Source organism: Pollicipes pollicipes, unplaced genomic scaffold (assembly GCF_011947565.3).
Source record: "Pollicipes pollicipes isolate AB1234 unplaced genomic scaffold, Ppol_2.1 Scaffold_3087;HRSCAF=3621_pilon_pilon_pilon, whole genome shotgun sequence".
Classification (NCBI taxonomy): domain Eukaryota; kingdom Metazoa; phylum Arthropoda; class Thecostraca; order Pollicipedomorpha; family Pollicipedidae; genus Pollicipes; species Pollicipes pollicipes.
The window spans coordinates 27659907-27686722 of NW_023596225.1; the positions used below are offsets into that span (position 1 = coordinate 27659907).

General features: G+C 53.5%; 1 protein-coding gene and 1 pseudogene across 1 annotated transcript in view; both read left to right on the plus strand.

Moving 5' to 3' along the window:
- LOC119089988 (FH1/FH2 domain-containing protein 3-like) overlaps positions 1 to 22178 on the plus strand; it is a 44164-nt pseudogene extending 21986 nt beyond the window's left edge.
- A 3576-nt stretch (positions 22179 to 25754) lies between these two features.
- The window catches only part of LOC119090663 (nuclear factor of activated T-cells 5), a 42312-nt gene continuing 41250 nt past the window's right edge, over positions 25755 to 26816 (plus strand). The window contains exon 1 of the mRNA XM_037213513.1: positions 25755 to 25877. The gene's annotated coding sequence lies outside the window, so the exon portion shown is untranslated. The remainder of the gene's footprint in view (positions 25878 to 26816) is intronic.

A 26816-nucleotide genomic window follows, 5' to 3' on the forward strand; every position in this document is an offset into this window, starting at 1 on the left:
CACATGTGTTGCTCATGTGCAGAGGTGCAGCCAAAAATTTTCTTAAGTGAGAGGGACAGAAAACGGAGCTCATTTCAAACGCACCGCGCTGATATTGTGTTTACCCTGTCAGGAGCCACCGATAGAAAAATGAAAAGGTGCGGTTTCGAGGCCCCCTTAGGCTGCGCCTGAACCGTTTGCGTTCACACATGGCGGTTGATAAAAGACCGTGAATGAAAAACAAGTTTTTCCTGTTTGTAAAATGTTTTCTGATGTACAGTACAAGAGCTATCAGCCGGCTGGCGTGTGGTGAGACGATACGGCGTGGGGCTACAATGCCGGCACCGCTCGATACCTCTGTAGTTTGCGAGTTACGAGTGCCATTGCCACTGCTTTGAATCACCTACTTATCGACGCGCCGGCTGAAAGTCCAGTCACCTTCCCTTTTGTGACCCCAGGTCGGTCACCATGTGGGCGTCAGTGCAAACTAAACAGTGGTCAATATTGTGCTCGAGACCATTCCGGTCTCAATGCTGACCTTCATCCCGTCCCGCCCTCCCACCCCATGTGCCGCTAACGACCGCTACCGCTCCTGCAGCGGCGCCGTGTCTGCGTGATGTATTTTCCATTCCACGTTGCATTGACTCACGTTGCAGAACTCGTACTACGTCTCTTTCTCGCAAAAACACCGGACTGGTTCAATAAGGCCGTGTCAGCCGTGGGTGGGAAGGGGGGGGGGGGGGGCACCCGCGCCGGCCGGGTTGTCTGAGGTGTTTGGCTGTGCGGCAGGTACCTGGCGAGGGCTGACATCGAGCCAGAGCTGGCCCAGCAGCTGCAGATCTACGAGGCCGTGCTCAAACGGGAGGACGGCGAGTCGGACGGCCTCCAGCATACCCGCGGACGCTAGTATGAGGTGAGTACGGACCAGCATACCTGCGGGCGCTAGCATGAGGTGAGGACGGCGTGGATACTAGTATGAGGAGAGGACGGTCCAGCATACCTGCGGACACTAGAATGAGGTGAGGACGGCTCCGCATACTGCGGCGCGCTAGTTTGAGGTGAGGACGGCCCCAGCAAATCCGCGGACACTGGTATGAGGTCGAGGACGATCTAGCATACCCGCGGACACTGGATCAGGTGAGGACGGCTCTCCGCGTACCTGCAGGACACTAGTTTGAGTGAAGGACGGCTCCAGCATGCCCGCAGATGGTGACGTCGTGTGAGGGGAGGCGTGATGTGCGGAACCTGATGAGACTTCGAACACCACTATGTCACTGCGCGTGGCCCTGGTGCACGCCAAATCTCCCGCCATTCGCTGGTCGGGATGTATCGCCCGGGACAGGTTCCTCCGTGCTGAACGAGCTGGGCTTGCTCATACATAACCGTGTCCTGAGTCATCTGCTCCTGCGTGCTCCCACGTACAGCGGGTCGGCGCGACAACATTGTCACGGCAGCGTGGCCTTTTTCAAGAGCGCCACGCTGCGCTACCGCGGCGCCGCCGCCTTGATCTCGCTGACCCCACACTCCACAGCTGGCCGTCTCTCCATGAACCCTCACTGATATGCATGGCCGTGACTTTCCCGGGCCCAAGGTGGGAGCTTGTGGCCCCCCTGACTTCGTGCAGCTATTGATTACGCCGGCTGGGGCCGTCGGCTACGCCGCAATATTGACTGACGAGTCGTGCGGGGGAGGAAAGTCATGCTTGGTCAAACCGACTACATTTCTCCCGTCGAAATAATGACCTGACCGGTCATCAATACCTCAATTACTTACGGTGTTTTTAAAGCACTGCAGTGCACCTCACGGCACGTGGATACATCTCAGCCGTGTCTGGCCCAAGCTTAAGCTGGCCCAATCTAATCATGCCTGGCCCAACCTGAGCTTGGCCCAGATCTAGCCATGCTGGCCCAGCTTAATTAAATCCCGAGTGAATTCGAGCGCGAATCATTGTCTTTTGCTCTGAAGCTGTGAAGCAGCCTGTGATATCACAATGTACTATGGGGCATAACACAGAACAAGAACTGTATCAGGCGCGCATTGCCAACAACCTCAGAGGAGGGCGTTGCCGAACAATCGCCATCATGCCGCCTTGGCCACCAAGAACGATAGCCTTCATGTTAGGCTGTGAACCATACAGCATTGCTACACGATTACGAGCGTGCTGAAGTCGCAATGGACATTATGCAACAGAAACCTGCAATAATCACACCAAGCTGTGTTGATACCCCTACTTATCTGGCACTACCGACACAGTTGTAATATTACATACTAATTGTAATGGTTACAATTGCGTTCTTGCCATACCTCGTTCTCGCATTGAGCTCATCTACCTAGTTCACACCGCTGGTCTACCCTCATAAATTCGCGTTACCTGAAACACATAAGATGAGCCACATCAGCATGTCTGACGACATGAAACAATGCAAGAGACGATCTATCACAACTCTGTGCGCGGGCTGGATGCCATGACAAAACACCCTCCGATGCAGCGTCAGAGATGGGTGACACAACGTCACGTCCAACGTCATGTCCAACGTCAACGTCAGATTCCCAGACGTCAAAATCGGGACGGAGCTCTCACTCCAGTGGTGGAATGCACCCCACGCACACTTCCGGGAAGGTGTCCCTCGCAGGTGATGCGCGGCCAGCGCGGGGTCAGCCCACATGGACGTCCTCGGCCGCATGCACAGCGCTGCCTTCACAGGCAAACCACTTCCTATCGCTGCGTCTCGTCGGCCCTACCGAATCACAAGGACGGCATCGGTTCGTCGCATCCGCGCACCAAGACCGGCCGTCCGGTCGTCAGGCAGGTCCGCAGGCGCTCAGCAGGGCCGCAGCCGTGCGGGGGGGGGGGGCGGGCGGGCGGGGTCGGCCAGTGCGAGACCCTCACCCGTGTCCGTTCTGCGCAGCGGGAGATCCCGGCTTATCTTCCCTCTGCGCAGGGTGAGGCCCTCATCCATGTTCGGTGTGTGTGTGCCGCTGGCCGCTGCCCGCACCTGACCCTTTTCTGTCCGCGGTTGTGTCTGTACCCATCTGGCTGAGTACTTCGCGTGACCCTGACCCGCTTGACCGGTGCGCGTATGGCGCAGGACGCTGCCCCGCAGCCGCAGATCGCCGCCGGCCGAGTCCGACGAGCGGAGGCGCTCGATGCGCTTCTCCACGCGCCGGACCTCGCCCGACTCGCCCAGCTCGCCGGAGGAGCACGAGCCCTCGTTCAGCTTCTACCGGCCGGTGGGCGAGAGCTGGTCCGTCAGCGAACGGAGGAGGGTCTTCAGTCGCAACGCGCCGGCCACCGGCGTCGAGATCAACGGCCTTACCGGATCTCAGCAGGACCCGGTCAACTGTGAGTCCGGTGGTGCGGGCCTGGTGACGCAGACAGCGTGCTCTTGCGGCAGGTATCCGTGCCCAAGCCATGTCCCATCGGGCTCAGCTGCGAAAATGCATGTGCGGGGATGTGAAGGGGCTATGGTAGCTTATTTTGACCCCCTCAAATGGATTGATGGAAGTGGGATCGATGTCACTTTTCTGTCATGCTGCCACGTTGGTATCGGTAATGCTCTATCTATGCTTCTGTAAAAACCATTTGATGAAATGTGAGTTGGGAGATCTCATAGCAGAATCAGAAAAGAATAAGATAAAATGTGTCAGAGTATGATCTCCCAGGTCACAACAGCGACAAATTTGAGGCCCAAGGCTTTTTTGTCTCTATGATTCGATTGCTCTTCAGTTTAACATCCATTTGGAGACAACTTCCGGTTAGCGTAGTTTCCCGCCACAAAAGTGTTCGCACCGGCAAATGGCGCTTCCTTTGAATTCGCTTTCAGCACGCTGGCATTACCCAGCTCCTACTTGATTTGTGTGATGGAGTTCGTGCGGGCCTCAAAAGAGCGAAGAGCTCTTTTTGCGGACGTCAGAGGAGCTCACTGGAGCATTCCGTTGACGTCAGCTTTCTTGTTGACTGCCATCGTTGCATAAAAACCTGGCCTAGTTCACTTTGTGTGCGGCCAAACTGTGAAATGCAGAGATCATGCTGAAGCCATTTATAGTCATCTATGAGCTGCGGGTTTATAATCTCTCGGCCACCGCCCGCTCACACCGAGCAGGGTCGAGGATGGGGACAACGCGACGTTGTGCCGCCGCCCAGTTAGCTGGGTGGTGACGTCCAGGTTTATTTTCTGTTGCGACGTATCCTCAGCAGAGGGCGGTTGCGTGGCGCCGCAGGGGCCGGCTGCGTGTCACGCCGGACAGCGCTGGCGCTGTGCGTGCGCCAGCGGCGGGGGCGGGGCTGTTGACTGAGCTCGGCGCTCATCACAGCGCAGCAGGCTCGGCACTCGTCGCATAGCAGCAGGCTCGGTGCTCGTCACAGAGCAGCAGGCTCTGTGACGAGAACCGAAATGATGAGATCAGCGAAGAAATGAGAAACGAAAAAATGGAAAAGTTTATTCATGCACCCGATTAGATACTTTTAATTAAATCAATGCTGCTCATACATATCAAACGAATAGTCACAATTTTGATTCCGTGCTATGAGCATGCGGCTTATTCTACTGACTTTTTCCATGCTCCGAAACACGTTTCAAACCGCATCATTTACCATTTGCATTTAGATGACAGCGCACGTGACACATTTGTGCGAATCTGCATCATTTGTTTATTTTTGGAGCTTTAAGTGTCGTGGGCTGACGGGTAATCTACAGATGAGTGGCCGGGTGTGACCTGTCTGCGAGTTTGGAAAGGCAAGCTGTCTGATTGATAGTATTCTAACAGTTCACGGCATAGCTGTTCTGCCCAGAAAACTTTGCGAGTTTGGAAAGGCAAGCTGTCTGATTCCAAAGTTTTCTGGGCAGAACAGCTATGCCGTGAACTGTTAGAATACGTCAAAACTAAGTTTGTATACAAACAGCGCTGTGAAAGATTTTGAGGTATGTTTATGACCCACGTAGGATTGAGACCTGACATAACAATTGCTTGTCTCATGGCTGGGGTACTCGGCGGCTGTCAAACCCAGGTGTTTTCGTTTGCGCATCGGCTGGGTCTTACAAGGGTGGAAGGCACGCAGCAGCCCGTCCGAAGACTGCTGGCTGGTTTTACGATCAGCCAGCTCGTTTAGCACATTCTTTGTACTTATTCAGCTCTCAGCAGCATCCTCAGTTCGTTTTACTTGCCAGAGATATTGACCATGAGCTACCCAGATCGACAGCCGTGAAGTCGGTCCGATCAGCTTAAAGATCGCATAGCTAGGACATAATGTAGGTCATCACGGCTTTATAGTAGCTGATGTGGGTTTATAGTATGCGTCACTCCGGACTTCCTCAGCAGCCCACATCAGCGCTAACAGCTCAGGCAAAACTACTCGAAAGCAAAGTGCATAGCTCAATAGCTATTTCGAGGATCGCTCGGCAACCTGGATGGCCACTTCCGGCGCGCGTGTCGCTCGAAGCCTGGCGTTCGTCATGGGATTCCCGATGGTTGACCTGTGATAGGAAACCGTGAGGCTCCGACCCCAGTGCTCCATCCCAGAACTTGGACAGCTGACTTTTGAATTATGACCCCCACTGGCATCGCGCCGGTGCTCATCCTTGTCCCCATCCCACCCCTTTCCAGCGTGCCTCTGCCCTTTAAAAGCCCCGGCCTGTGCCCTGGCGGCGACGCTCGCCAGCCGCCCGCCTCCTCCCACGCGCCGGCGTCTCTGTGGCCAGTCTCGGAGATGGGCGTGACGCCCGGACTACGGCGGCGCCGGGAACGTCAGGAGCGGCAGCGCAGCTTCATCCGCGAGCAGGAGGAGCGCGGCTCGAGCTCGCCGGAGAAGGAGGAGGCCCGGCGCACCGACCAGCAAAACTGGAAGAACACCCAGATGAGCCGGCTGGAGGTGCCCGGCTCGGCGCCGCTCTCGCGGGAGTCCAGCTCGCACGGCATACAGGTGAGGGTGACGATGTGACGATACGAGAGGATGGGGTGACGTTGATAACGTGGCCAGGTGGCTGTCACTCGGCACTCGCGATACAAGGGAGAAGTGTAGAAGTGTACTAGTGTAGAAGGAGTGTAAAAAAAGTGTAGAAGGGTGCCTATGGGATGCAGGCAGTGGTGGCACAATCAGGGCACACCGGACTGACCGCAGTTCGCACGAGAATCACGTTCTGGTCAGCTCATTGTAACCTAGGAAATATAAAGAGTTTGTATAGGGTCTTACTCCGACAAGGATTTCCAATGTCTTTAACAGCTGACACTTGCATTGAAGCATGCATCGGCTCCTGCCAGTTGCACTGCCGCCTAACATGGCATCTGCCGGTGCAGCCGGAGCTGGCGCCGGGCCCGCTGCTGCGCTCTGAGTCTGGCGTCCTGAAGAAGCCCTGGGTGCTGGGCATGATGTACCAGAAGGCGGCGGAGGAGGCGACACCGGAGCCGGAGCCGGTGGCGGAGGACGGGCCGGCCGAGCAGCGGCGGGCCGACCTGGATCTTGACCTGAAGCCGGACAGTGTGCGTGACCTACGCCAGAAGCTGCTGAGCCAGCCGAGTCCGCTCTCGCCGGCCGATGAGCAGAGGCCCGGTCGCATCGGTGACTCTAGCGGCATCATCTCCAAGGCCAAGAGAGGAGCTGTCACGCTCCAAGAGCAAGCACGACCTCAAGAGTCCGGAGGCGGTGCGGCAGGTGCAGGAGGCGCCCAAGAAGTCGGAGAACGACCTGCACTGGGAGCAGCTGATCCGCAGCCTCGAGCGGCCGCTGGTGCTCGCCGACCTCGACTTCTCCGACCTGAACGAGCGCGACGACGCCGACCTGCCGGTGCTTGTCGCTGTCGATGAACGGCGGTCCGCCACCGCCGCCTGGCGTGCCGCCGCCGCCGCCGCAGCTGCCGGGGATGCCACCGCCGCCGCCGCCGCCGCGGCTGCCCGGCATGCCGCCTCCGCCGCCGCCGCCGGGGCCCCATCTCCCGGCTGACGGCGAGCACCACCGAGGCGTGCAGCCAGTCGTCCTTCTACCGCAACAGGACCAACGGCCCACAGCTCCGCCGGCCAGCCAAGACCAAGAAGACGGTCAAGCTGTTCTGAGGGAGGTGAGCACATTGTAGGTCTCTTGAAACGTTGTGTGGTGTGTCGTGGAAATCCTGGCAACCGCAGTATGCGACCTTGTCCACCATGGTCTTCGAGCGCTCATTGTACATGACACCTTTTATCACCAATGGACCTTCTCTATAGGCTCACATCTGTCCTAATTTCAAGCATTACTTCAAGCTTCGAGACCTAAATGACACTGTAATCATGTGCCTCAATTTTATACCTTTACATCTACGGGCCTGCACTGTCTAGGTGCGCGACGGACTTCGTGCCGGCGAACCCAGACACCATTGGGACGAGATCCCGCAGGTGGCCGTCGACACCCCAGCAGCTGGAAGCACCTGTTCGAGTCGCGTGCCAAGGACCTGGTGGTGAAGGTGCGCGCCGGGCGGCGCGGCGAGTCGCGGCGCTGCGCGGCACGCGGCGCGCGGCGCGCGGCGCGCGGCGCCGGCCCGAGGCCGGGCCAAGCCCTAACACGGGCCGCCGCAACGCGGGGTTAGAGTGCGGGCGCCGCCTAGGGCGCACTAATGGTGGAGCGGGCACCGGCGCACTCGTGGGACGGCGCAATGCTTCGGGCTTAGATTTGAGTAGCGATCCGTCGGTAACGCGGACTTAACCCGGGTGAGCGGAGCGGCTTCTCATGAATGCATCGCAACGCGGCCATCTGTGGGGTAACTCGCGATGGGACATGCCCGGAGTCGGAGTCGGAGGCCTGGGACTGCGCTGACTCGCCGGCCGCCTGGGCTGCAGATGACAGCTCTGTAGGGACTCTAACGCTGGCCTGGCGGCTGTGGGCGCCCGCAGGTGGTAGTTGACCGTGACTAGCTGGTCGCCAGTGTCCTCGCAGTTTGTCATAGTTACCGGCGCGCCTCGTCTATGCCTTGTTGGTCCCGTGAATGCCGTACTAATGCTTCTTTTTCCCTCATCTCTCTCTGTCTGTCGTCCACCTCCGTTCCGGCTTCTCAGGAGGTAAGACCTGTCGAACGTTGCCTGCCATACTGTGTCTCTCTGATCTTTGTGTGTGCGATTTACTCGTGACTGATATGTGCTAGGACTCCGTGAGGATCAGCGGGTTTTTAATTGCATACTTCACTACGCGGCACGTACGCGGGGGCGGATGGATATACAGTCAGCCCCCTGTTATCTTTAGACGCTGTTTGATAAGCCGTGTTACTGCATCAGGGCCTCGAACTCCTTTGATGCGTGTTTTCCAACTCTTCTCGTTGAGTTTCCGTTTATTTGGTATTTGTCTGTGATCCCTGCTGTGTTGAAACTGATCAGCATTGTCTGATGCAGCCTTTTGCGTTATTTGATATATTTTGGTTTATATAATGTCCAATTTTCACAAACCACTCCATCTAAAGACACTGGGTGAAAATATCCCCATTCGTTAAATCTTCACATGCATATTTTAGATTCTGTTTTCGCCCATCGCCACGGGGTCGCTGACATGTTAATATTATATATATATATATATATATATATATATATTATATAATATATATATATAATATTGCCCATACGTGTGCGCACAGTGCGCTTCCTACCCCCGATACATTTTGTCGTCCCTTTGCCGACAAGCGCCCATGTGTTTGAATGTCGTTCACTAACTGTGTACGGTCGGCCTCGGATGGACTGCCGTGAAAGGCACCAACACAAGGGCTTGCCGGCCGCTGTTCTGTGTATGACTAGGACTGACCGCGCTGACATATGTATTGTATTGCCAGTCGCAAATAGCTCGTTCGGGTTTGCTTGACAACATGATCTCATCGGCAGTTAGTTTAATTCACGTCTGCTTTCTCGCCGCCCGCTGATTCCTCTGTGGCATAGTTTGCATATCTCAGAAACCAAATCGACCTGATGTGTACTAAGCTGTGAACCATTTTCACACCGAGCACTGTGAGCCTGACAAGGGGCTGCATTTGCCACATTGTCCCATCAACAAACCGCTGATAGCATAGTGCAGCTAAGTGTACGTTGGCCGCGTTAACAGAAGCAGCAGGAGACGAAGGGCACCAAGGAGATCGTAGTGCTCGACCACAAGCGGTCCAACGCCATCAACATCTGCCATGACCAAGCTTGCCGCCCGCCGCGGACCATCAAAACTGCCATCCTTGAAGATGACGCTACCATTCCTCAACACGGAGGGCATCGAGGCAAGGAGCGAGTCAGCCGGCCGGAATGATTTCCAGAGTGATTTCCAATCTGCCAGTTGTCTTTTAGGCTATGGATATGTTGCTGCCTGTGCGCGGAAAATGGGGTATTGAGGCAGTGGTGGTCTGCTAACGACCTTGCTCACTTGATGAACGTTATGCGTTGAAACAGTTAGCAGGATCTGGTGGGTTCGGAGCTATCAGTGGACTTAGTAGTATCCATTCGACAATTCCAATGAAGCGAGATCATTTCTTGCTCAATTCTATCGCCCGTCAAAAACGTCTGCCAAAGATGCGTCTCTTGCCGTCCTGACAAGACGGTTTGTTGACTCTTTTTACCTTTCATCGAAGCGACTGCAGCGCTAGTGCTGCCCGCAAAGTTTTCCCACTTCTCGGACCCTCTGCCTGTGGTCTGGCTAACCTGTGCTGCCGTCTGCAGAAGCTGCTATCGCTGCTTGCCGTTTCTGACGAAGAGGTGAGCCGCATCAGCGAAGGCCCAGGTGTCCAACCCGGAGCTACCGCTGGGCTCGGCAGAGAACTTCCTGCTCACTCTCGGCTCCATCTCGGAGATCGCCGCCCGCCTCAAGCTGTGGGTGTTCAAGCTCGACTACGACAACATGGAAAAGGTTGGTGGTTGTGGTTGTATGGGTCGGTGGATGGGAGGCGTGGGTCTTTGAGGTGGGAGAGTGCTGGGTCGGTGGGATGGGAGAGTGTGGATCGGTGGGATGGGAGAGTGTGGATCAGTGGGGATGGGAGAGCATAGATCGGTGGGATGGGAGGGTGTGGATCGTCGGGATGGGACAGTGTACGTCTGGTGGAATTGTAGGATGTTGGCTCGCTGGCTGATGCATGGTCAGTGGGTATGGAACTACACTCGTGCGCTTGTGTATAAGCCTGGTGGTGTCGGATAACAACACGGAGGGGTGTGTATTCAGACGTTTTTGGATGATGTGTGCGTGCGGTGTTTTAGCGAGATGCACAGTAGCAACGTTTGTGCCTGAAGCCGAGTTCAAAGCCGACCGCTAGATGGCAGTTCGGCTCACCAGTCCCTTCCCCGTGTTGCGGACTCGTTTTCTCGCTGCATTCTTATCGAGGCCTGTTATATAAGGCGCTTTTCGGACTAACAAATCTGGACTTCATCAACTGCGCGGCATGCTAATTAGATAACTCTGAGGTCATAGGCACGGTCACGGGATCGAGTTTTTATGAGAAGTCCGTTCAACTCTTTAGCGTAGTTAGTCCTGCTTGTCTGCCGAGTCACACCGTCCATGACATGCTGATGACATAAGCAAGCGTGGTGTAAACAAGAGGTAGGGAAGATAAACACGAATCTTTGTCGATGGACTGAGTAGAGTTGGGTCAGAAATCCTGATCGATGCTGACGCCGGGTTGACCAGCGCGTCCTGAAACGAAGACGCTCAAAAATAGCGTGCGCAGATTGTAAAAATATGAGCTTAGAATGCATGCATCACAGACTCAAACGCACACTTATTGAATTGATCGGGAGTTGCCAGCCCCACAAAAATATATGTCAGCCCTGCCTTTGTCTGTAGACAGTGCTACCATGTCACCGTCTCGGAACAAGGTCCGCTTGAATGGAACAGCGCACGGGAAAACTCACAGAAAGGCAGCTTAGGCTTGGAATAAACGCACAACCACAACCAGACCTGATTACTTTGGTCTTGACCTGGTCGCCGTGTGTAATTCGATGCGTCGATTGTTACAAACGAGGCCTCATGCTGAGCGAGCTTGAACGCCATCTAACCATCCACGTGGTGGTTGCGTGCTCTGGTTCGGCAAGAAGCGAATTTATCGGGCTAAAATCTTACAGTTATGAATCGAGTCATAGTACAAATTTTCAACAAGTGGGTTATTCTGTTAAAGATCTGTCATGACACTTTCCAACCCCTTTAATGCAAGTTGTGAAAATTGCGGGCGTATTTCTGGATTGTTGCAATATCAGTGATAATTTCACCCCCCCCCCCCCCCGATTCGATTACAATGGGAAAGTATGATTTTCAAATCGCAATGAAGCCCTGGGATTGCGCATCTAGAAAACTTGCTATACCTTTCACAGACAGGTCGGAACACCCAGAGATCAATAACCTTTCTCTGTCCGGGCCTGAAGGGTCTCTCTGTCCCAACTCGGGGTACACGCTGGCTGTCGCCGGAGCCCCTCGAGGGACAAGTCATACATTCGGCCCAGTCCCCTGCTGCAAGAGGCTGCTGACCAGAGGCAGTTGACCCTCGGTATTAACGACGGGACCCGCAGTAATGCCAAATCCCCAATCGGCACAGGGGTCCAGTAATTGTCACCGGTAGCCCGTTCGGCTTATCGGGCTTCGGCTGGAATGGGGGGGGGGGGGGGGGGGGCATCATCAGCGCGATGAAAAAGCCTGTCAGTGCTCAGACCAGCGCGAAAGCGTCCGACCAGCGCGAAAGGTTCTCTGACCCTCTTGGTCTCACGGCGGCAAGAAACCGACTGTTCCGGTGGCCCTCATTGTCCCAGGTGCTCCGATCGGCACAAGAGGCCCTATGCTTGACATATTTGAGGGCCTTGTCCCGCAGCATCGCTTGTCCCCTTCACACCCACTTGTGACCAGCCTTATCAGCAGGAAAACAGCCTACGCTGAACTAAAGTGGCTGCCCACCTCAGTCTTGAAAGTTCATGTCGTACTCGGTGCTTCTGATGTTGAGATGCGATGTGGCGGGGGTTGGTATGGGATATGCCATGTATGCCATAACATGTGGAGTGCCATAACATATACGCCATATGTTATGGAAATGGCTTAGTTCAAGCATTTCGCCTCTCAAATTTTCGCATGACGACTCCTTTGATAACCGTATTTTGCAGACCATTTTTCCCATCAGTATAATATATAATACCAGTGACGTTTTTGTCATTGATTCGTTTGTGGCAAACAAGTTCTTCATTTTTGTTAGCCGGTACACAGTTTTTGTTCGCGTATTAAAAAGTATTTGTAGTGTGTCACGTTGCCATACAACGACAGCTCGGCACAGTGACTCTGAAGAAGAGTTGTATAATGCCGAATACAATATTCGGCATTCCATTGAGGTATCAATCCCTTCCACAGCGTTTCAATCCCCTTATTCCCTATCACGCGACCGCCGCGGTTATTATGCCGACCTGGCTAATCCTGCATTGCCAGCTTAACACCTCTTGCCCGTCTTATTTTATTTGACCTGACACCCGCCACGGACGTTGTGAAATGTGGTGCCACGTCTCCGGACGCGCTGACGTCGTCCTTTCTCGTTTTCAGGAAGTAGCCGAACCGTGATGGACTTGAAACAAGCGCGTAGAGCTGCTGACGTATAAGAACAAGACTTTCAAGTCCATCCTTGCCCATACTAAAGGGCATCGGGAACTTACTGAACGGCACAGAGGTAAGCTATTGCCCTGTTGCTATCGAGACTGAAAAGCGCTGGCTGACAACAACTCGGGAGAGGCGAGGTGCCCCTCAGCGCTCTCATCACATTGATCGGGCTTACGATCCAGCATAAAGAAGGCCGTCAGATCGACCGCGGGCACGGGCCGCAGGGTTGGGCAGGCACCGGGCCACGCCTCTTCAGGTTCATGAGAAGAAAGGGACGGACCCCTCGAATGTTCAGGAAGGCATCCTGCGTTGCCAGGAGCCTCTCTGACAATGCAATGCACCTGTGTCGGTCAGGGGCCCCAGAAACCGAAGAAGAAGCTTTTCGTCTACCTTTCTGTGAGGGCCCCATAAGCCGAACTTGGGTGCTTGTGCAGTTGTCGGACCTATGTGCCGATAAGGGGTCCTTTGGTGTCAGTGAGGTCCACTTCATCGATCTGGGGCCACCTGCCTCTTTGTCATGGATGTAACCTGTATGTGCATCGCATGTCTCTGATGTTTTTGGATCGATTAGGGACCATAGCCTCCGCGTAGCCAGAATGGTAGCCGGCTAGCACCCCCTGGGCCGAGACGGAAAGACCCTTCAGCCCCTCAACAGGAAACTTCAGCGGGGTCACTCGTGTTCATAGGCCACGAAGCCTTCGTATTCGTAAGGGCTTTGGAAGGCGAGAGACATCACTGGTGTTCAATCCACGCCCCCCCCCCCCCCCGCCGCCTCCCCTCATGCATGCCCTCGTCGTCATGACCGGGTAAAAGACGACGAAAACTGGGCCCCCATGGAATAAGGTGGGCCAAGTCCGCCCCTGAGAAGGCAGGGTAGGGATGGGTACTTCTCTTTCACTGGGAGCCCTTCATCAAGCCCTGCAACCAGTTCCGCAGGATTGATTGCGCTCCTGAAACAATGAATGAGGTGCTGCGTACTGCAGAGGATTGCGGCGCGGAAGCAGGACAGTGTCCATCGCATATGCTTGATTAATGAACGGTATGCCACGCACATGCTTTTGTCAATTGTGTTCAGTGTCGTGTGTAAGGCTTGGAAGCAGGGTCATCGGGATCATGTTTGCCACAATAATGATAACTGTGATAGTGTGATTGTGATAGTCATAATGACGTTGATCAGTATGATGATGATTACAATCATATCATTCGTTGGAATAGTATCTCATTACTATCGTAATTATCATTATCATCATTCGTATTATGAAAGACGGCAATAGCGACAAAGATGGCTCGTATGATTGTAACTTTAACTTCAAGACACTCAATATTGAAGGCTTCGATTGACCATCTGCCCGCTCTGTGCGCATCCGGCGAAGGGCTTCATCACGTGGACTACCTAGCCAGGTGCCAGAAGGTGAAGGACACGGTGCACAAGCACTCCTCCCTGCTGCACCATTCTCTGTCACATGGTTGATGGACAAGTACCCAGAATCGTCTGACCTTTACTCAGAGGTGAGCGGGTCACGGGCTGGAGAGGTACCCGCAGACGGAACCGTCATCATCACGCGCGTTGCAGCGCAACCAAGTCACGTTGGCTGTGTTGCGCTGCATGCAAAATGTTGAGTTTTCCGGGTTGTCTGGGCATTAGTGTTTGGCTGTTTGCTGATTGCAGCGATCGGGCACATGCGCTTGCGAGGTCAATTATCGTGCGTGCAAGCTTTGAGCATGCTCCGGCTGGGCCGACGCGGCGCTGTTGCCGATTATCTGTTACGGCAAGCACGGCCCTGCTGGTGTTCTGCAATTTACTCAACGACCATTCATGCCCCAGGCATTTCACATGAACAGTAAACAATCGTGTATGGGGCTGTTGGAGGAAATCTGGGACGTATGCGATGTTGGCGTGGCCATGCTTTATATTTACTAAACAGTGCCCGTATATCCCACCACTGGGACGCCACATCAAACTGGCCTGGCATAGCAGCAGCATGTGAGTCTCTGACTGTGACTTTAGCTTCGCTACATACATCGGCCGACTCGAAGACACCCAGCCGAGATGCGAGTGGCTGGCCGCATGTGTGCATCCCAGCCCGACTCAGAGCTGCCATCCAGATGGTGTCCGCTCGCCGAGAGGCGTCTCAGAGTCGCCCGGACACGGCGAGCGACTCCCCTCCCCTCGAGACGGGTCTGACCGCACTCCGCGTCGTCAGGTGGGCCCCGTCACGCGCGCCTCGCGCATCGACTTCGACGACGTGGAGGCGACCATCCGTCGGATGGAGACCGAGTGCAAGTCGTCTTGGGACCACCTGAAGCTGATCGCCAAGCACGACGGGCCCACGCCGATGCGGCAGAAGGTGTCGAGTTTCTGGCCGACTCTGCGGAGCGGATCATCGTGCTCGGCATCATCCACCGCCGGGTCATCAACAGGTCAGGGCTGGCGTGGCGTCGAGTCGTCAAAGGTCAGGGCTGGGGCAGCATCAGGTCAGCATCAGGTCGAGGCAAGGGCCGCACCCGATCAGCAGCAGGTCAGGGTCTGAGCAGTACCAGGTCAGCAGAAAGTCAGGGTGGGGGCAGTCTCAAGTCAGCGTCATGTGAGAGTGTGGGCCGGCCACTAGGTCATAGCAGGTCAGGGCATGGAGCAGTACCAGATCAGCAGCAGGTCAGAACAGGGGCGGCATCATATCAGCATCACGTCGGGATGGGACAGGTACCAGGTCAGCAGCAGGTCAGGGCAGGGGGTGCATCAAGACAGCTTAGAGCATGAATGTTTACAGGTCAGGTCAAGGACACAACACCCCGTTGTGAGCTGAATACATTTCAAGGATCGGTAGCCGACCAGCTGTATCTGACCCTGACCTGTCTTGATCTGACTAGCCTGCGAGACTCCGTTTTGTTTTGTTGGCGAACATATGATTCCTGCCTGAACACACACTGGCGTGATTTTACGGGGGAGGGCGTGAAATGGTTCCGGTAGGTCATGCATGTAACCGACAATGGTTATCCTGCACGCGTGTGTGTGGCAGTTTCCTTGGAAGCCGTTGCTTAGCCTGGGGGCCCCTCTTCTAACTGAAGGAGTCTACAGGCTGGATGGGTCCCCAACGGCTAGGCTCTGCCCGGGCTGCCCAGGTTTTACAAGTTCCTCTCGTGGCTGGGCGTGCCGCCTCACCAGCTGCGGACTCCTAGCTCTTGACTCTGTCCGGGCTGTTTCAGGTTCTACAAGTTTCCTCTCGTGGCTGGGCGTGTCGCCGCACAGCTGTGGTACTACTAGCTCTGACTCTGTCTGGGCTGTCCAGGTTCTACAAGTTCCTCTCGTGGCTGGGCGTGCCGCCGCACCAGCTGCGGGACGCCAAGCCACGCCACTTCTGCAAGATCATCTCGGAGTTCGCGCTCGAGTACCGCACGACCCGGGAGCGCGTGATCCAGCAGCTCGAGAAGAAGGCCAACCACCGCGAGCGGAACAAGACGCGCGGCAAGATGATCACAGACGTGAGAGCACGAGCCGCGCGCCGACCGCAGCCGGCGCTCGGCGGCGGAGCGCCCTGTGATTGGCTACACCCGTCCCGTGTTCACGCATTTTATTACATGTTCCGTGTTTGTGTGCACTTTTGTTATTAACAAGTTAGAGTAAATCTAATTCGCCAAAAAGAGTTTCGCCACGGGTGTTGAGAGCTTTCTATTTCTGTCCATTGGGAGCTCTGGGACATGATGCGTTCTTACCAGCAGTGACTAGGCGACTGCTGATGCTTTCTTTTTCCTGGCGATAAGGTGATCAGGACATGCAGAGGCATGTAGCGGAGCTCCGGGATGAAAATGAGCCATTGATGGAAAGGCGATGGGGCACTGTAGTGGTCAAATTGTTGTTTTTTATCTATAACGGATAGGCAATGCGTCTAACTTATCAGTAAGGAATGCAACTGAAAGCTCCTCGTGACCACGTCTGTTGGCCTGTTGGAACGTTATGTCTGTTCGCTCCTCTTCCTGTTTTCCCTCCACCCTCTGGTGCGTTGTGTTCAGGACGTCGTTTTTACCGGGCCACGCGTGCCCTCGCCAAATTCATCAGTCCACTCCAGGGTCCAGCCCCTCTCCCCACGGAAGGGTAGGCAGAGAACCCCGCCCCTGTGCACAGGCGGGTCAGCTAAGAACCCCGGCCCCTCCTCGCGAACGGGTCAGCTAGGAAACCCGCCCCTGCCCACAGACGGGTCAGTTGAGACCCCCCCCCCCCCCCCACACACACACAGACGGGTCAGCTGAGAACCTTGTCCGTGCCCACAGACGGGTCAGCCGTACGACCCGGCGTCCGGCGCCGGCTCCCGTCTGCGGCTCCGCACGCAGCGTACCACCGAGGAGAAGGCCGACGCCGACCTGAAGCAGCTGCTGGGCACTGGCGACGCCTCCGAAACGGACACCCTGCGCGGCACGCTGCCCTGGCGCCGCAAACGCCAGAGTGAGCACGCGGCGGCGCGGGGAGAGGAGGCGCGAGGCGGCAGCCTGCTCGCTGGGAGAGTGCGGCCCGGGGTGCGGTGTAATCTGTCTGGAAGTCCTGTCGGTCTGGTACCATAATTCGCAAGTTTGCTTTTCTTTCTAATTTTCCAAAGCATCGAAAGGCTGTTGTTGTTGTTCTGAATACGTAGCCAGGAAGTCGTTGAATAATATCTGGTCAGGCAGTGTCGCTGCATCTAAGTATTGCATAGCACGATATATCTGCCATCGGAAACGCCAAGAACGTCGTGATTGTTAAAACGCCAAGAACGTCGTGATTGTTAAAACGCCAAGAACGTCGTGATTGTTAAAACGAGTAGGGCGTTGAGGTTGCTGTTCGAAACGATTGGGATGGTGTGCGTGATGACCGAAGCGCCAAAGACGTTTGCCGTTGGCACCCTTGAGAGCGTGTGTCGTTTGTCGGCAGGCCGGGCTGGTCACGGAGACAGTCAGGTCGAGGGCGACGACGAGATCCTCGAGTCGTTGGTGAAGTCGGCCACGCGCGGCCCGTCGTCCCGCTCGGGGCCCAGGGAGCGGCGCCGCACCTCCCGCAACTCGGAGCGAAAATCATGTAAGTGGCGATGCGCCGCTCTGCGCTCCATGTCTCCGGTTCATTGTCCTCTGCGCGTGGTGTCCTCGGCTCAGTGTCCTCGGCGCACCGTGTTATCAGCACAGTGTGCTCTATGCAGCGATCGCGGCTCAGTGCCCTCTGGACAGTGATCTCGGCTCAAAGTCCTGTGGGCAGTGATCTTGGCTCAGTGTCCTCTGGGCAGTGATATTGGCTCAGTGTCCTCTGGGCAGTGATCTCGGCTCAGTGTCCTCTGGGCAGTGATCTCGGCTCAGTGTCCTCTGGGCAGTGATCTCGGCTCAGTGTCCTTTGGGCACTATCTTCGCGGTAGCCGTTTTGGTGCAGCATTTCATCGCTTACCGTGGCTGGGCTGTTGTTCTTAGGCTTTTGGATGTAGCATGGGAGCTGAAGCAGTGGGGTCTCCCGGCACTTTGCTGGACGAGTGGGGTAAATAAAATGCTTATGTCCGCCATAAGAAAAGGAGGCCTCTCCACCGAACCGCTCAACTAAGCATCTAGTGTAAACTAAGCCAGTTTCACGCGCGGTTGTACTGTCCGGTGCGTTGTCTTTAGTAAATAGGAACTCCGCGCTCTCGCCGTGGCGGTGTTTGCAGCTTTGCTTCGTCCTCAGTGAAGCGATCTCGCACGCGAGAGGACAGTACAATAACGGAGGAGTGACCGGGCGGCGGCTGAGGGCGGTATGTCTAGCCTGCCCCTGTCCCTCACCCCGGTGTGGTGTGCCGTGATCGGCCGGTAGAGTCGCGCGGCTGAGCCTGGCGCCGCTCCCAGGCCGAGTGGACGCCCTGACCTGACCTGACCTGACCTGGCGTGACCCGGGCCTGCACCCTGACTGTCAGGTCGCGACGCGTAGCTTGTGACTCCGGCTCCTTGGCGCATTTCCGCTGACGCACCGCGACCGCGAAGACCGCGAAAGCACACTAAAGTGTGTCGAGACCCAATTTCGCACCTCTCCTTACAGCTGAGCTCGTCCACGGGCGTAGGACGAGCGTGCTATCCCGGATCCGTTGTCCCTTCCCCTCACGCGAAGTGTGCCGCTGCTGCTGCTCAATCCATGCTGTTCACCTTTCCCGCGTGAACGGCTTAGGAGAGTGCTCAACCGCTATGCCCCGGGCCACCGCTGTCGGGCCCCCACGGGCCCGCCAGTCTGGCGCCGGTCGTCCGCGACCGCGGCGCTGCCAGCGTAGAGCCCGGCACGGCCTGTTCCACCCCTTTTGCCAGCTGTTGGCCGGCTTTCCCCATCGTTGGTCATTCGGAGCTGTAAGCCAGCCTGAGGCGAGTTCTTCGCGAGTTCTTCGTTGGTAAAGTGGTTACATTTGGGAAAATAGTTACCTCTGACGTCACAGAGGGCTCCGTCACAACACGTCCACGCTCGGGGCTCACAGCGGTTCGTGGGTGACGTAGTCACCTGTGATCTCACTGGTAACTGGCTCAGGTGAACACTATTTCATCGAAAAACGTGTTTCTTCCTGTACATACTCGCCCATGTTAACTGCCTCGGAAGGCTACAAGCCGTCCCAAACCGAGACTGCGATGTAAAGCGCGCGTGACATCGTGCAATGGTGCCTGTATCTCGTGGTGGTGAAGCAGTCGTTACCGCAGCTGTGGCGCTGACGGAGAACAGCTGGTGGTCGGAGATGCTAGTAGAGCTCTAGGGTAGTTGCTCGTCGTTCGGCACTTGCCATGGAAACAGTGCACGGTAGCCATGGCTGTATGTTTTCTCATCGTCATGTACCAGAAGTTCGTGTTCCCGGCGTCTAGTTCGTTGCGAACAGGCTGTAGATGATACAGAAGATGACGTCGATGCTGTCATTTAAATGGCGTTGAGAAATGTGCGTAAAAGTGTGTCCGACCATTTGGTCTCATGCTTAAGAGCGCTGCAGATTTGACTATCAGGCATAGCGAGTCACAAAAACTCTTATAAATTATTCGTTTGACACGGAAGTTTAAGGTCACTAGGTGGGGTCAGACTTCAACAAAAGCCGCTTAGCTTGGGCGTTAGTCCCACATGCCCACCCAATCAAAATGTTCAGACTGACTCTGTTAAAAATATATATTTGTGTGACAGGTCAAGCATTCACCGGAGTACTTCGCGGCGCACTGAAAACCCCTAGCACCTGGGAGGAAGGTGGGGGGGGGGGGGGGGAAGAAAACTGGCCCTACGTTGAGAACTGCATGGTGACAGGCACAGGCATCGCACGTGATTCACAACTTCAAGCCGCGCGGATGAGTACAGAGGTCTTTATTGCTGTAATCCGCTCTCTGGCCTGTTATCCGTCAGCCAACGCTGGTGGGTGAGGTAACTGACGTCGATATCCCCGGTTTGCAGTGGAAACGCAGCGAGGCTGGTTTTGGTAAAGGTATGCCGCTTAGTGTGAAGTATGTTGTGCTGCACAGGTGCCCTCAAACTACTTCAATAATTGCTGACCTCGACGCTTTAACACTTTTGCCGGAGCCATTTTCTGAATGGTGTGCTTGTGTGCTTCATATTTTTTATAAGCTACATCTGAAAGGTCCAGGGCACAGCTTATTCTAAATGACAACTCATTGCATTTTAATTATTCCACATTATCTTGCGTACGCAGTGAGAGGCACCGGGTGCGTCTGTGCATTTACTGATACAAAAATGTTATATCTTACTCTTCCAACGCGGCGGGAAATTTGTAAAATTCTGTTCTTAATTCAATTTTCCATGTAATATGTCAAAATTCGTTCTTGGAAAATTATCTACCTGCTTCTTAGCTCGGGGCTTTTTGTGAACGTACAGCTTCTGCGTGACTGCCGTGCTGCGTGCAGTGCTCGAGGTGGGCATCAGCGCCATTTGCTTTTCTGTCTAGTTTAGGCGAGCTTTTTGTCTTATAACTTGCGAAAATCGTAGTGCGGCATTCAGTGTGCAATACAGGACGGAGGAACTACAGATGCTCCTCCGATAGCGTGGGCTGCGCACTAGTATATTTTTGCCATATTTCCGTTCGTTTTAGTGTTAGAAATCATCGTCTTATGTATTTATACACACAAACTGTTCTTAAAAATCAGCAGGACAGTATGCTCACCTTTTATTTTCTTGGCTATGCATATTTCATTTCGTGTAATGCATTATTTGGCGAGTCGCAATGTAGATGAGTGACCCTTTCATCTAAATCTAAAGCTGGCATTTGACTTTTCTTTCACCTGCTCTGCCGAGCATCGAAAATATTTTTAGACGTAGAGGGCTAAATGCGCAATATCATCGTCGTCGTTAGTGCGCCATCACGTCGCTGTTCCTGGTATCAGCATACCAACACCGCCACCGCCGGGATCAGAGTGTGAATCAGACATTTGTCAAGACACTGGACTGCGCAGATCCGAAAGTTCATCCGCTAGGCGCGACGCTCGCTTCTCCTCGACTCGTGCAATCCTCTGTCCGCGCCCGGCGCCGGGCCTCGCCCGTGCCTGACAGCCCTCTCTGCCCTCAGTGCGTCGGACGCTGAAGAATGGCCTGACGGAGGAGGAGCAGCGCTACCTGGTGGCTCTGGCTGCCAAGGTGCAGCACTGCTGAGCCGCGCCCAGAGCCAGAGCCGCCCGGCGTCCAGGCGGAGTGGTATCGTGACGGACCAGCGCGCCGTGTCGCGGTCGGCTGGGCCGGGACGACCGAGCGGCAACACCCTGCTGGAGCCGTCGCCGCCGCCCACAGAACCGACCAGTGTGTGTCTAGTCGCAGGAGAGGACATACAGCGCGACTGGCAGATGGGGAGCCGGCGTTCGCTGTTAGTGTAAACACGGGGCCGCTGGCTCGACCGCAGGGCACCCGCTCGCTGGTGACGGAGCCTCTGCAGGCGCGTCCTGCAGCCGCGCGCGTGGCTTCGCTGAAACACGCTGCTTCTGAGAAAAGCGTCGTGCTCTGGTCTGCGGTCCCTGGGGCACGCTGACATGACGTATCGGTTGATATCGTGCGGTCACGGACGACAGCCTTTTGAGCAGTGTCAATAAGAGTTTGTTGTACTTTTATACGAGGCCCCGCGGGACAGCAGCGCCTGACGCTGTGTCCGTGAGCAGGCCTCCCGCGCGTGTGCCCGTGCGCCGTGTACTGAGTGAGCGGATGGGTCGGTCGGAGGCCCGCGCGTGGGGCGCCGCCGTTCCCGGCAGTCCCGGATTGAGTGCCTGACTGTGATATTTCCCGCAATGTGACTCGTGCGCAACCCAAATACATGTATCGGACCGATCTGATGGGCGTGTCTGCTGATAGCGTTTTTGTTTTCTCAGTTGTCCAGAGTTGCCCAATTCCGTTAAGCGCTTTTGTCGAGAAGTGAGGTGCTGTAAGCAGTCTTATGTCTACCACTTAAAGTGTCGCCGGGCCTGTTGAACATTCACGACGTTGTACCACCCACTGATACAACGACGTAATCAGAAAAAGACGCAGGATGTCGTTCTGAACGCCTTTCGGACAGACACCACATGAGATTGGCAGTCAGAGAACTGAGGACATCCCAGAGAAACGCATGAGGCTGATCCCCAACAACACAGATTAGAGATCATTTCAGAAACCTGAGGATCGTCATGCAGCCATGAGCCGGGAGCTGTCAAAGCCGCGGTTGGAGTGGTTTATTGGCAAGGTGCCAACCGGAACTGAAGTATGTGTTCAACAATGAGATCAAGGTCGACCGATCTTATTCTACACAGCTCAGAAATTAGCAGCCTGACTTTAGCTTTTGTACGTCAGAACTGTGCTCAGCGTATACGACTTGTATTCATAGCAACTTGTATTAATAGGGCCAAATCATGATCCTCTGGAAATTTTCAACATTCAGCCAGAATCGAATAATGGTACAGATTATGCAGCGTATTTTTGAGCATGCGCGCTCTCATGCCTTAGCAAAAACCTCGACGTCAGGTGTTGCAGTCCCCGTAGGCCGCGCATCGGTAACCTACGGGGACTGGCAAATAATGAAGCATTTGAGAAAATAATCTGTGAATTATTTAAGACACAAAACCGTTCATTTACAGACATTCCGGGAACATATTTCACCGGTGCGATTTGAGGAATGGTGATAATAGAGGATCAGCCTTTACAGCACCGCAAAATGGTGCTGAAATCTGAAGAGTATAAGAGTAGAGCTGGAAGAGCACAAGAGATATCTCTAGTTGTCGTGGTCCTGTAACGATTGATCTGTCCAAGAGGCGATCTTAATTTTTTAAAGAAATCATCCAGTTTAATCTTTGAACTGTATTAATTCATTTTGAAAGACATTCAGAAACATCATTTTACGGTGGGCACGGAAGCTGCAATCCAGGCCATCGCTTTCCTAACTTCCTGAGATTGCGGGCGTGTCATTGGGGCTTTGCAAAGCTGTCAGCTGCTAACGCTGTATGGTGGCTGCAATGAAAAATCCACTGTGCCAAGGAGTGATTTTAACAAAAAAGGTCATGTCGTCCGATAAGCGATTAACATTGCCGGCTGATGGAGCTTTTATTTTGACACCGTGCTGACATGGTCGCGCGCGCCGCGTGCGAATACAAGCATTGAACGCTGTATCTCTGCAAATTGCAGCTGAGGCATTCGCTGCTGGATGGGTGAGACACTGTCGGGTGGTCGAAGGAATCAAATAGATTTCCTTGTCACAAGGACATTCAGAGTCAGACAAGTCTGAGTCAGACTAGTGTATTCTAATGGAAGCTCAAAGACCTGTCAAATGTACAGTGTCGCATTCCTTGCCACGACTACAGGCATTGTTCCTGCCTGATTTAAACACAAAAGGTCATGTCGGCAAAATAATGATTCTCGTTGCCGGCCCACAGTGATCCCGAAAGGTGTTATGTGCACAAAATCTCAATCGTCGCGCAAAACTGAAGTATATGAGATTGGAGACCGCGCTTTTGCAAATTGCCGCAGCGGCCAACACGCAAGCATTTAGCGAGACACTGAAAAAATAAATAAATAAAATAAAATGAACTTCCTATTGAGACAAGTGAGGTGTACAGGAAATACATAGCCCCATACCAGCGTCATCGGCACCCTTTGCGCGCGATTTTAAGTCTTTCCCGTGATTCTTCATGTTGCTGGCAGGACGGCAGCAGATATCAATGCGCAGTTAAGGGATGATTTGATCGAAAAGTTCCTGTGGGTAAATGAGCGATGTACATTGGAGACCGACAGTGCCACCAAAATGACGTCGTGTGCACATGGTCGCACCCACCGCGCTGCAACACAAGCATTTTCGATTGGGCGCACTGGTTTTGCAAATCAGCACTTCGGCCAGCCGGCCACAGTTGAGTAAGCCATCGACAGAGGGCGACCAAATGCAATGAATTCCCTAAACGGACAGTTATTAGTTGCGTCGTAGTTAGCAAAGTGCCGTCATGGGGGTGATTTCAGCAACAAAGCACATATTGAACGATTTACATTCACGACCGATAGTGTTTCGGCAGTGTCATTCCATGCACAGGGTCTCACCCGCCGCGCACGACTTATTTTTGTTTCAGTCGGCGTGACATCGCAATCATTGAAGCGACCGGACGACCAGCATTGGAGAGACTGTACCACGTATGAGAATATCAAAGCATCTAGTATGATGAAATAAGCTACCTTTTAACTATTGGTATACTTTTTATGTGGAAGGGATTGCTCTAGACAACCCAATTTTTCTATTTAGTAAATATGTCCCACAATACGTCATCGTCTGATTACGTCATTGGCCTTGCGGCACATTGATTGGGAGCCGATTGATAACCATTGTATCAAGAAATCGTGCTCATGAACTCGAGATATGAAAGAATCCCCATTTTTTGTCATGGTCTTGATCGCCACATGGCTAATGGAATGGCAGGATCTGAATGCTGTTATTATGAGGTCATGGATGCCTGGGTGACCCTGGAATAGCATCCCCGAAATAGTCTGCACATCCTCGTGGGCGTGTAGCATAGAAGCTAGAGCATGTAGGTCTTGATAAGGACGGGACTGTGAACTGCACCGAATGATCTTCAATATATTTTACTTCAGGTGAAACATCTTGAGGATCATTCGGTGATCATTCAGATCATTCGGCAGGTCGACCAGATAAAATGGATGCTGTAATGGGACGAGTGTATTCTTCTCACATCCGATAGCCCGATTGTAGTCCTATAAAGAACACACATCTGCCATTGTCGTGCCCGAATGTAAGCATTTTCAGCGGGCTGCTGTATTCAACTCAGTGCGGTGCGAGCCGACCGCCGCAGTTGCAACACCCCGAGGAGGTGTAGATAAGTGAAAAAGCTCATTTCGGCAGATGAACGATTTAAATTCCCGACTGATCCGCTTCCATAATGACACGGTGTGTTCCTGATAGCACCCGCCGCGCAGGAATAAAAACACTTGTAATTGAACGCCATCACTTTGCAGATGAAGGCTTCATCCGGCCGGAAGGCATTGAGCGAGACAACGTTGGGTGTCGACCAAATCAAATAGATTCCTTGTCCCACAAGAGTGTTAAACTCTCAGCTGATAGCCCTATACCAGCGCTATCGAATGCACACAGTTGCACAAGTTAGCGCCCAATTATGAGCATTTTCCTGGACCGTCCTTATGTTACCATTACGCCACGGGCAGTCCGGCAGTAAGAATTAGTGGGCAATGGGAATGTCATTTGGACAAAAGAGGTGATGCCGGTAGATAAGCCATTTGCATGGAGGGCCGAAGAGTGCACTCTTCACACAGAAGAGGCCGAAGAAGGCCTCTTCTGCACAAGGTACGACGACGCAATGAAATAAGGACGCGTTGAGGCGCATGCTTACTAAATAGATAAATTTTATGGTCTAGAGCAGTCTTCTCCACTTAAAGGTATGTCAATAGATAAATTGCTCATTTTTTAAATTGCCCAATAGCTCATTTTATAATATCTGATGCTCGCTTCAATATTTCTAAATGAGGAACATTCGCTTTAAAACAAAAGGCTCATCGCGGGTAATTACCATGTACTGTGTAGCGGCACCAGCCTTGCGCTGTTTTTAAGTCGAGCTCCGTGATGGCAATCCTGCACCAACCATACCTTAATGTCAATCGATTGCCCAAGAATTGCAGTGGAGCCTATCCCATTCTGCCCCTTGTGACCAACCGATGTGCGCTTCGGATCTAATGACGTCATTAATATACCTCCGTTGCACTAGTTCTCGGATTGTACCCACTGCTTACAACCTTGAATATTTTGGAGTCAATCGAGAAGCGCCAGTGGGAGGTGTTGCTGCGAAGTGTGCGGTCGCGGGTCGATATAGGTTATTGCAGTGACCAAGCTGCTGAAAGTGGTATTTGTTAGAAGCATAGCTGATATATTTCACTCCACAGAAGGTGAGGCCCGTTTGTATAACGCTGAGGGATGGTTTCCCGTCTTGTTGATGCGGTGGAGACGCGTCGTGTTGTGCTGAGATGCGCCTAGCTAACAAGTGCTAATCGATTCCGAAGTCAAACTACATCGTTTGAACTTGTACCTGTTCGTGTAGCACTCTGAAACTATGAAGTCATGCCAACACATGCCTGTGAAAATAGTCAGTCAATAGTGTCTACATAATTTCTGCATATCCAAGTTTCTATACTGTATCACATGCACACATGATACTCATACGTACCCTGTTAAAATGTGATCATTTCAGGAAAACCTGTGGTCTGAAGTAGTTGCAAACACAGTTGCATTGAAAAATATTTTAAAGGTATCTCCAGCCAAAATGATTTGGTCTTACAATGATATTTTTGAGCATTGATTCTGCTGTTTCTAATGGTTTGTGTCTTTTGCCTGGCATCGCAAACTTGCGTCAAGCTCATCATAGTGTTTTAGACTGACTGTATAGCTGCTGAACAGAAGCACAATGCTTTTCCATGATGTCCTAGCATTCCACCCCATGCTCACCCATCCGCCCATTCACTCGGGAACCAAAGAACCCAACAGGCAGATGGAAGGGCAACTACATGCAGTGTGAAAATTTTTATTTTTTCTGATAGTGGAAGAACAGTGTTGTGCCAGCAAAGGTGCAGAGTGAAATAAATACTTTAACTTGTGAATGTTAAGACCCCTTCATTGGTGTAATGAGCAAAGCTTATCAATTTCCGCTGCTGGTACCAGCAAAAATAGGTTTCTACTTGATGTCACCAGTTGAGCATGCCATGATGCTGGCCTTTTTTTCTGGTTGAGCAGTAATTGTACAAAGAGGAAATATGTGTAAGAAAATATGTTGGCAACCTTGGATGAGTATCTTGCAGCTCATCTCCAACAAAGTATAAATGCAACTGCAA